This window comes from Lathyrus oleraceus, chromosome 5 (assembly GCF_024323335.1).
Source record: "Lathyrus oleraceus cultivar Zhongwan6 chromosome 5, CAAS_Psat_ZW6_1.0, whole genome shotgun sequence".
In the NCBI taxonomy this organism is placed as follows: Eukaryota; Viridiplantae; Streptophyta; class Magnoliopsida; order Fabales; family Fabaceae; genus Lathyrus; species Lathyrus oleraceus.
Window position 1 is genome coordinate 574,020,515 of NC_066583.1, and position 7,866 is coordinate 574,028,380.

The window sequence follows — 7,866 nt, forward strand, 5'->3', positions numbered from 1 at the left end:
TGCACTTAAGGCAGCAATATACTCGGCCTCAGTTGTAGAATCAGCAACTGCATCTTGCGTTGAACTTTTCAAGCTCACAGTGCCACCATTTAAGCAAAACACATAACCAGATTGGAATCATTCATATTAAAGCGTCTCAGCACTTTGTCTATGTACTCTGACTTAGGCCAAGCATTTCATGATCTATCTCTATAGATTCTGATAGGCTGCTTCACCCAGATCCTTCATAGAAAAGCATTTCCCCAACCAAGACTTTACTTGTTGCAGGGTAGGGATATCGATTCTAATGAGTAATATGTCATCTACATATAATATCAGGAATACGATCATGCTCCCACTAGCCTTCTTGTAGACACAAGTCTCATCTTCGTTCTTGATGAATCCATACAGTTTTACTGTTTCATCAAAACGAAGATTCCATGAGTAGGTCACAGGCTCATCTTGATCCATGAGTAATACATCACCTTGATCAGATATCCATATATCTTAGGTAGGTGACGTATCCTGCCTGACCTACGTTGGTCTTGTTCTACTTGAGCAGGTTGCTCTTACACAACTACTTGTGTTTCCTGCTCTAATTCCTCCATAGGTGTATCAATGCTTTGTGATTCTTGAATTTCTTCAAGTTCTACTTTCCTCCCACTGATTCCTTTGGAAATAAAATCCCTTTCTAGGAAAACTCAAGTTCGAGTGACAAACACTTTGTCCTCAGAAGGATTGTAGAAGTAATATCCTCTTGTTTCTTTAGGGTACCCCACAAATAAGCATTGGTCAGATTTGGGCTCAAGCTTAGTTGAAATTTGTCGTTTCACATAAACCTCGCAACCCCAAATCTTCATGTAAGACATATGTGGTCTCTTACCACTCCATATCTCATATGGTGTCTTTTCAACCTTTTGGATGGAACACGGTTAAGTGTGTAAGTTGATGTCAATGGTGTATGTCCTCAAAAGGAGTTTGGAAGATTGGTGTGACTCATCATGGATCGGACCATGTCCAACAGGGTTCGATTTCTTCTCTCAGATACACCCTTCCATTGGGATGTGCCAGGAGGAGTAAGTTGGGATAGGATCCCACACTCTTTCAGATGGTCATCAACCTCTAGGATTAAATACACACCACTTCGATCTGATCGAAGAGTTTTAATATTCTTACCTAGTTGGTTTTAACTCGTTAGGTTTCACCCTTTTGTATTAATGTTATTAATAGGCATTTCAAGATCAAGGACATACAGTCCATTGTTTATTTGTGCAGTAGCATAGAATATATCATTCAAATAAATTGAGCAACAATTGTTCTTTATTATAAATGAAAAACCAAACTTGTCCAAACAAGCAATGGAAATAATATTCCTGCTAATTGCAGGTACATAATAACAGTTCTCTAACTGAATTATTAAACCACTAGGTAAAGTCAATACAAAAGTTCCTACGGCTAAAGCAGCAACCTTTGCTCCATAGCCAACTCGTAGGTCGACTTCACCTTTTGCCAAATCTCTACTCCTTTTTAGTTCCTGCACATTTGTACAAATGTGAGAACCTCATCCAGTATCTAATACCCATGATGTAGAAGTAGATAAATTAATAACAAAAATACCTGAAGTTGAAGTCTCTACTCCGTTCTTCTTATCTTCCAGGTACTTTGGGCAGTTCCTCTTCCAGTGTCCGGTCTTACCGCAATGGAAGCAGGTACCTTCTTTTGCTATGCCTCCACTAGGCTTCAAAGCAGCAGTGGGTCTGGGATTGGCAACTTCCTTGCCCTTCCCCTTATCACTCTGCTTAGTGGGCCTTTTGTTCTGTCTCTTTCCATTTCCGATCATCAGAATGGACTTCCCTTTTGACTTCAGATTCTGCTCGGCAGTTCTTAACATGGCGAGCAGTTCAGGAAGAGATTTGTCCATATCAATCATATTGAAATTTAGGACAAATTGACTGAAACTGTCTGGCAACGATTGTAAGATCAAATCAGTTGCAAGTTCCTTTTCGAGGGGAAAACCCAATCTCTCAAGGTTTTCCACATACCCAATCATCTTGAGTACATGGGGACCTACAGGGGCTCCCTCAGCTAACTTGCTTTGAAAAAGGGCTTTTGAAACTTCAAACCTCTCATGCCTTGCTTGCTCTTGATAGAGCAACTTCAGGTGTTCGATCATATCGAACGCTGACATGTTCTCATGTTGCTTTTGCAATTCTGAGTTCATGGTAGCCAACATGAGACAAGCAGTTTCATTCGCATCATCGACATGCTTCTTATAAGCATCTCTTTCTGCCTTAGGTGCAGAACTAGGAGGTTCCTCTTCAGGAACAGGTGTCTCCAAGACATACAGCTTTTTATCATGTTTGAGGACTATCCTCAGGTTTCGGTGCCAATCCAGAAAATTTGTCCCAGACAATTTTTCCTTATCAAGGATTGATCGCAGGATGTTGTTAGAGGTGTTTGCTGTCATGGTAATCTACATAAGGATTAATGAAAATATAAGTATCATTGACATATTCAATTAGGCCTTTAATTAAATATGCTCCCACTATTTTACTCAAAACAAATGACCCTCATCATATGATTCGGAAAATCCCGTTGGAAGATTTTCTAGTGGGTCGAGATCCATATTTCACTTCGTTCTAAGTCCGCGTAGGCGGATTACACAAAACTAGGTTATTTTAGGTAGGAACTCCTTCCAATTGTATCTCATACAACTCTCGAAAATTTCAGTTGGGTGAATAACTCCTTATTCCAATCCATCATATGGATTATTCCCAACTCTTGCTTCTAAACATATATATAATCTTATTATAATTTGTTTAGTTAAGTTTGACCCATTGTTTTAATAGTTGGATATTACAATTATCCCATCGCACCTTACTAATATATAGATCATGCACCTCGCGTAGGCGAAACCTACATTATCCATTACTAGTCTTGATGAGTGTTAAAACTTGGAAAGCATAAACTTAATATTTAATTTTGAGGGAATTGCAATTATACTGATCTCACCGGCTTGTTTATCATATAAACCGTCTCTCATATGCATCAACATACATTCACATGCATCAACATACATACATACATAATGAAACCGTTATGGCCCCTAGCGCAATTGTTCTCCCAAGCCAATGAGAGAACCTAAGCTAACCTACAACGATCTAAGCTTCTCCAAGCAAGATCTTCAAGGTTGTCCTCCTTTGGCACTGACTTCTTTGCTTTCTTCATATCATTACATTACATGAAAGAAACTCGTTTTACATACGAGGGAGTGAGATGAGAAAAGAAGTTACATTTGGGAGATTAAGAGAGAGGCACGACACGCAGGTCGTATTTTAAAAACCCAAAACAAAACAAAGGAAAACTAAGGCCATAACCGATCACCACAAGACAATAATAAACACTTTATTATTATTAATTCCTTTAATTAATTAAAATCAAATTAAATTTCGACGACCGATCATCACATTTTAATGAACAATTCATTTAAAATCGATGTCGCTTTTCGTATCAACACTTGACACTTTTAAAGCACTGAGTTAGCCGAATGGGTGAAAATTTCCTTGCGTTAACCGGTTAACCATATGCGTTAACCGGTTAACACTGTTTTGAAATCTGAAAAAAAAATTGTTTTCTGCCTTGCGTTAACCGGTTAACCAAATGTGTTAACCGGTTAACACTGTTTGAAAATGTCTTGGAAAACTGTTTTCCGCCTTGCGTTAACCGGTTAACCATATGCGTTAACCGGTTAACACTGTTAAAAAATCTCAAAAATTTTATTTCGCATTCCGTTAACCGGTTAACCATACGCGTTAACCGGTTAACACTGTTCCAAAAAGTGTTTAGGAAGCACAACTCTTGTGCGTTCAAACCCCAATCGCATAACTCTCTGACAACACAACCCTTGTGCCGTCACTAACCCTGATGCACCAATTTCAGACCGTCAAACACGTCTCGATTGTTAATTCAGTATGATTGATCAACACGTCATTGCTTCACCATACAAATGTCGGATCAAGAAGCAAACGACCATTGATCGCTCAAAGGAAAATAATCATCGAGGTTTTGAATGAACGAAACAAGAACACTATATCATATATAATGTATTTTGCATCAGGATTACATATATCACATATATGCAATTTGATCGATCTCAATTTAACTTTTGATTCATTCTGTTTCAATCATATTATTACATAACAAAAACAGATATCAGATTCATGGTTTCGTAAGTGGCTCTGATACCACTGTTGGAGAATTGCCATCCAAGGCGCAGCAAAATTTAAAATTTCTCCATTTAGTGATCCTTACGAATGGGCATGATCAGTGATAGAATCGTTACCTCTTGTGGCGATTCAAACCTTTGGTGCAGATCTCTGATAATGATCAAAACCTTTGATACAGATCCACGGGGCGATCACGAACGTTGAACGATGACAACGTCTCTACTCAGTCCACACGAACGGATTCCTTCAATCGCAGTGCTAGCTGTTTGTGAATGAAGGCTTTGAGTGAGAGAAAGAGAGATACGAAATTCCAACTCTTCAGTTGTGTTGTATTCCCATGCAAAGCTTCTGCACAAGAGCTCTATTTATAGAACCACTTGTGTGGGCTTCAAGCCAAAAAGCCCACTTAAGTGCATTTTGGCCTATATCTCATAATATGCCAAAATCACTTAAGTATTTGGTACCTTACCATATTTCGTATTCTGCTTAAGTACACCGTACCTTACGATGTTCCTTAATTATTCTATCTCTCATCAATCCGTCCTTTGTGTGTGACCCTATAGGTTTTCGCGACGTTGGCAATTATATTAAATCACGCATTTAACATAATAAACAGTGAGCGGTATCTAGCAACACATCACTGCTACCCAAGTCACGAAAATGTCATGTGATCTGACAAAACCTCCTGTGATAATAATTATGTGTATAATTACCCCTTTGCCCTTATGTCTATATTGAACACAAGGTATAGACCGTGTCACCCTTGTCCAGTTCAATATTGGGCCCATAGACATTTATCCTGTTACGCAGGATTGGCAAATTCCATCTAGGACACTCATGTCCCTCAGCATGCTTTGTGGAGTACTCATCAACTGTCTTTATGGTCATCCAGTTACGGATAACGTTGGATCAGTAATAAGGCACTCAACTCTACATCTAGGATCCATAGTGGTTTCAGGTCGAAGAGTGGTATACACTATTATCACCATGAGAATAACTTATGACACTTTGCATAACTTTCTATATAGTATTCTCATAGCGGGTCAATCCGGTATAAATATTACTCCTAATATTCATACCTATGTTTAAGACTTGATAACTCTTTATCCATGATCCATGAGATGTGATCATCAGTCTACAAACATAATAGTCTTAATGCTTTAATGTTATCCCACTTCACATTAAAGCTCGACTACAGATACTTTAAGAACAGTGCCCTTATGTTTAATGTGTTCTCATGATTAAGTCACACTTAATACATTAAACGGACTATCTATTCTAGGGACTTTATTAATCAACCATAATAAAGAAAATGCCTTTTATTATTAATAAATAATTCGATACAAGTACCAAAAGTATTGGCCTCTAGAGCTTACACCAACACTTCTACCTGGACCTATCGGACAAAAACACAGTTATCCCACGCACAAAATCACGAAAATATAAATAAAATGTAACAATGAATGGAAATGCTTAAATATTATACCGGAAGTAAAATTGCCTTGAAAAGTATCAAAAATGCTTGCACAGTGTCTCAAAATCCTCGGTTTCTTGTCGGATCAGTAACGAAAACTTAGTGTAAATGGTGACTGATCACAACCCCAAACTTAGTTCATTGCTTATCCTCAAGTAATGTTTCAGATTACACTACATGTCACTCCCCATGATTCTTTATGTTTCCTAACACTGCTGAGATCTTTCGCTAACGTCTTCCCTCTTTCAATCGCATTTCCACTTCAAAGCACCGTTTCACCTGTCATCTTATATCACATTTTCACCAATTCTCTCGGGGTTAAGTGTTTTCACTCACAATTCAGAATATGCAATATCAACTCGCGAGTTTGAATAGTCTCTCTTTTCATATCACCTACACACAACACACACACTTTTGAGGTCTTTTGGATTGTAACTTGGCTTGGGTTAGGGTGTGGATATTCAAACAAAAATGGGAAACATGTGGTTTTTGGTTCAGAGTCAATGTCACCTACTGTGTTGGTTTCTTTTGTTTTTTCATTCGGTTACTCTTTTTTTCTATTTTTCAACCGAGTGCCCTTTTTTGGCTCGTGCTTCTTTTGAATCTTCGAGTGTATTTATAATTTTTTTTTCTCTTTTTCTCTCGATGATTTACTATTTCACTCTTTTTTGCTTTTTTTTTCCGCACGTTCTTGGGATTTTGGAACTCTTGGGGTTTTTTACCCCAAACTTAGCTTTTCAACACAGTTTAAATATATTAACATGACTCTGAATAGGGTAAGGAAGTGTTTTGGCCAAGGGGTACATTTATGAGGTTTAAATAAACAAATGGATACAGGCTCAAGTGGGGTTTACAAGGGATAAAATTATTTTAGGATGGATAGAAAGGCTCGGGGTTAATTTCAAACAACGTGTCTCAATGTGTGTAATCATGCGTTGATAATCCGAGAGAATCTACGCAAATATAGAGTGATAAAGACAAACCTGAATATCTCTCATGATGATCAATTTGTTTGGATTTTTATGACTCACCATGTTCGGTTAAGCTTTGATAGTATCCACAGTACTCTTTAGTTTAGTGCGACTTCTTCCTTACTTCGGAATGTACAAGACACTTATGTTGGTTAAGCTGTATACGTTGCATCCGATATTTCTTTTTCAGTAGTGTCAACTTCCTGGGGAGATCCTTCACAACAATCAATGGTAAGTGGCGTGATCCTTTCATCCACTCCCACTCGTGATCATTACTATTTCCAAAATATCACCACAGACTTGAAACACTCGCAGCATAATGTACCTTCAAACAGAAAAAACAAATCTAGAATGCAATAAAGTAAAATAACACCATACTAAAACAAAATAACAAAATACTAAAAATAACAATAAAGACATAAAATCTCCCCCACACTTGAACTAAACATTGGCTTCAATGTTTGCGAACAAGAGCGAAGGAGGACACTCACAATACCCTACTGAGGAGGTGGTTGTGGAAAATGCAACACCAAATATCGCATCAGGATGCTCATCTCATTCAACATTGCTCCTTTTCGGGCTTGCTCAATGCTTTGTCGTTGTTGTTCTGTCCTTAAGTCACCTATTTCGGTTTGTACCCAGGTCTATTAGTCAGTGGACCAGGAAGAGGAACCTGCCTCCTGCTGGGTAGGTTCCTGATGTGGTGGTACAAACTGTTCCTGAGGTGCTTGAGGTTCCTCTTCTTCTGCCTCCGTGGTATCCACCTGTGTAAGACCCTAATTTTGACCCTAAGATCCCTCATGGCATCATGTTATTGCACCAGTACATTGCCCCAAGGATCGTAGCATGTTTGACTCCTTAACCCCAGGGTTGGGATTTGTGTGAGTGGTTTGAGACCACCAAGCATGCTTGTATTATATATTATTGCTTCTCTTATTTGATTACTAACCAAAAGCATAAAAATATGTCACTAACTCTTTTTGTTTTGAAGCTTAAGTGATCATGTACTCCAATGCTCCTAGGAGGCTCCTAAGCTCAAAGAAATGGCTAGATGAAGATGAGAACAAGCATGGAAATGGTCCCCAAAGCTCCTAACCATCACATATGTCTCCCGAGTATCTCAATTTTCCAATTTAATCAAGATAACCCAAAGGGCTTGAGGATTGTTTCCCAAGGAAACCCTAATTTCACTATGCTTTGATTGTGCCTTGCTCAT